Below are 4,284 nucleotides of genomic sequence, written 5' to 3'. Positions count from 1 at the left end.
TGTGTGTGAACACATGTCCTGTCCTTTACTGTGTGTAGCCTGCAGGTCGTAAACACCTCACAGTCCTGAAAGGATGTCTATATGCACCCACATCTGGTTCCCAGCAGCAGAACATGCACACACACACTTTTACACTCACATACACATGCACATTCATGCACGCACACCAATGCACATTCACACATACTTGCATGCACAGGCAAACACGCGCACACTAACACAGTGCAGAGGGAGCTGAGGTCAGATCCACACTGTGAGAGGAAGAGAGCAGGTGAGAGGTCAGCAGGACTGGAGCACAGAGAGCAGTTACACCCTGTTTTCTTATTCCTCCTCCTCTTTCTCAAACTCTCCTCTCTTCTCTCTAACTCTCCTCTCTCTCTCTAACTCTCCTCTCTCTAACTCTCCTCTCTCTCTAACTCTCCCTCCTCTCTCTGTTCCTTTCCCTCCTCTCTCTCTAACTCTCCTCTCTCTCTCTAACTCTCCCTCCTCTCTCTCTAACTCTCCCTCCTCTCTCTAACTCTCCCTCCTCTCTCTCTAACTCTCCCTCCTCTTCTCTAACTCTCCCTCCTCTCTCTAAGTCTCCCCCTCTCTCTAACTTTCCACTCTCTCTCTCCATCTCTAATCTCCTCTCTCCTCTCTGGTCTCAAACCGTCCCCCTCCTCTCTTTAACTCTCTTTTCTCTCTCTTTATCTCTCCTCTCCCTTTCTAACTCTCTTCTCGCTCTCTTGAACTCTTTCTTTTTAACTATTTCTTCATGCCTAAATGTCTCTCTAGAGGTAGGGCTAGGGCTAAGGCTAGGGCTAGGGCTGGGGCTAGGGTTACGGTTAGGGTGATAATATCATGCTCTGTGATCCCACATCACATGGAACATGGAACATGTCTGCTAACCCTCTGTTACAACCACTCTGCAGCTTGAGACAATTTAAAGTTAATAAAGAAGAGTGTAAAACAGGCAGGCTGGGGAGAGGGGGTGAAAGGCAAGCTTTTATGTGTCATTATTTGACCACATCTTCATACTAGGGTGTTTAATTTCAGTCATACACGCAGTGGAAACACTGTGGCTCTTTGTGTGTGAGTGCGTGTGTGCGGGTGTGCACTCGTGTGGAAGCGTAAGTGACTGCTGAGAAGAGGTTTCATAACCCTACTACAATCTTCTAGTCTTCTACTGACCCTTCCCGTTCCTCCTCTCCTCCTCCCTTGCTCCTCCGTCCCGGTCCTCTCTCTCTTGTCTCCTGGTCCTCTCTGTCCTCTCCAGCTCCCCTGGTTCTCCTGGTCCTCTCTGTCCTCCTCCAGCTCCCCTGGTCTCCTGGTCCTCTCTGTCCTCTCCAGCTCCCCTGGTCTCATGGTCCTCTCTTGTCCTCTCTCAAGCTCCCCTGGTCTCATGGTCCCTCTCTGTCCTCTCCAGCTCCCCCTGGTCTCATTGGTCCTCTCTGTCCTCTCCAGCTCCCCTGGTCTCATGGTCCTCTCTGTCCTCTCCAGCTCCCCTGGTCCTGCTGTTGTGTACTGTAGACGTGTAGCGAGAGCAGCTTCGGGGTGGTGTTGGGGTCCGACACATTACTCATCTCCAAATGAGGTGGAAGAGAAGACCCCTGGGTGGTTCCCTGCTCTCTCCTCTCTGTGTCTCTCTCCTTTTCCTCTCCCTCTCCCCTTCTGTGTCTCTCTCCTTTTCCTCTTCCTCTCTCTCTCTTTGTCTTTCTCCTTCCCCCTCTTTCTCCTTTCCTCGTTGTCTATCCTTCCTCCTCACACCATTCTCTCTCTCTCTCTCTCTCTCTCTCTCTCTCTCTCTCTCTCTCTCTCTCTCTCTCTCTCTCTCTCTCTCTCTGTCTGTCTGTCTGTCTGTCTCTCTCTCTCTCTCTCTCTCTCTCTCTCTCTCTCTCTCTCTCTCTTCTCTCTCTCTCTCTCTCTCTCTCTCTCTCTCATCTCTACTCTCTCTCTCTCTCTCTCTCTCTCTCTCTCTCTCTCTCTCTCTCTCTCTCTCTCTGTCTCTCTCCCTTTCCTAACCCTTCTCTTCAGGTGTTTCTCTCTGTCGTATACCCCACCCACTTTACATCCTCTGTCTTCTATGGCTGTCTCTCTTTTCCAGTTCTCTCCTCATCCTCTCTACCCTCCTCCCCACCCCAGTTCTCTTTTTGTCTTTGTCAACTACCTGTCTGTGAGTTAGAATCACTGTTGCTGTCACTGTAATGCTGTGTGTTGACTTATTCACTACCTCGGTGCAGTTTTCGAAGCCTTTCTCAGGTGATGAAGACAGCTGCACTCCATCCACTTTAATTAGGGGACTTTCCAGAATGTTCTCTGCTGTGGAACCTGTAGAGCTGAAACTGTCACAGTGAACCTGTCCTCCACTGTCACCTGCACCATACTGCTCAGCTGGGTGTCTCTGTAGTTGTGTGGGTGTGTGCGCAGGTTTGTGTGAGCGTGTGTGACTGTGTGTGGTGTGAGTGCGTCTGGTTTCTCACTCTAATTCTAACTGTATGGATGTAAGTAAGACAGACAGCAGGACACAGACAGCTTATGATGACACGACTAGGAGCAGGACACAGACAGGTTGTGATGACACGACTAGGAGCAGGACACAGACAGGTTGGTTATGATGACACGACTAGGAGCAGGACACAGACAGGTTATGATGACACGACTAGGAGCAGGACACAGACAGGTTGGTTATGATGACACGACTAGGAGCAGGACACAGACAGGTTGGTTATGATGACATTACTGTAGGAGCAGCTGTGCAGGAAGTAGCTTTGTTGTGAGGACTAAGAGACCTTCAGACTGCCCACACTGACTGTGGGGGAAACACAACATCTCTATTTGTGGTGTGTAAGCATGCACACACACACACACACATACATACATACACACACACATACATCCAGATGAAGCCTTGTTTGGACAGCGGCCACAACTTCACAGGGGAAACATAAAAGTTGAAGGCCGCAGATTTACATATTATTATTTCAACTCTGGGGAGACTTCAGCCCTATAACTAAAATCACACGCATTCCACACACACACACACACACACACCCACACACACACACACACACACACACGCACACACACACACAAGCACACACAAGCACACACATACAGGGCCAGGGCCTGGTAAATGTTGTGTAATTCTGTTGGAGAAATGGTTTTTCTCTGAAACTGTGGATGAATCCTGAAGGGAATGTGTGAGGGGGTGTGTGCAGTGATGTACTCTGTGTAAGTAGTCAGCATTGTATGTACAGAAGGAGTCCATATTTCAGAGCATGTTGTGTGTGTGTGCTTGTGTGTGTGGGGGGTGTGTGCTTTTGTGTTTGTGTGTGTGCTTGTGTGTGTGTGTGTGTGCTTGTGTGTGTGTGTGTGTGTATGGGGGGGTGCTTGTGTGTGTGCGCGTGTGTGTGTGTGTGGGGTGTGTGTGTGTGCGCGTGTGTATTGTATATGTGGTGTGTGCATGCACCCATGTGTACATGTGTGCACGTGTGAGTGTGTGTGTGTGAGTTTAGTTCTGCAGGTAGAGAGAACTGATGACTGATTGGCTGTCGTCAACACATCCCTCACACTGTCAGGGGAGTTGCCATGGCAATCCATCATGGCCGACCCTGGCACTGAGGCCTAGCGGGAGGCTGAGGGGATGCAGGACAATGTTTTCTTCACATTTCCTGTCAAGAGAGACTGTCTGCCCGTCTGTCTGGTCTGTCTGTCTACCTTTCTGCCTGTCTATGTGTCCTGTTGCTGTCTTTCTATCTGTCTGTCAGTCTGTCTGGGGGCTTGAAGGATTGATAGTGGTGTGAACCTGGGTGCTGTCATCAGTCATTTTATTCTGACTGCTGGCTGCTTTCTCTCTCTGTCTGTCCTGATAAGACACACGCACACACACACGCACGCACACACACACACACACACACACACACACACACACACACACACACACACACAACACACACACACACACACACCTGCCTGTCTCTCTACTGTACCTGGGCTAGGATATCAAAAACCTGTCTGTCTGTCTGGGGACTGATTTCACAGATTTCGCTACCCTGGTCTCTCTACCTGTCTCTTTACCTGTCTCTTTATGTGTGTGTGTGTGTGTGCCTCTTGAGGGGGTTTAGAAGATTGTTTAATCTTCCAGAGTATCCCCAGGGTGAGTAGAGGATGAAAAGCCTGATAAGTGAAATGAAGGGATGAAGGGATGGAGCTATGGAGGGGTGGAGGGATGGAGCTATGGAGGGGTGGAGGGATTTTGGTTAGGAGTGTTTGTAGAAAGTGGGACATGGGGTGTTTGAAGCAGGG

This window comes from Osmerus eperlanus, chromosome 14 (assembly GCF_963692335.1).
Source record: "Osmerus eperlanus chromosome 14, fOsmEpe2.1, whole genome shotgun sequence".
Lineage (NCBI taxonomy): Eukaryota > Metazoa > Chordata > Actinopteri > Osmeriformes > Osmeridae > Osmerus > Osmerus eperlanus.
Note: the sequence above shows the minus strand (reverse complement) of the source record.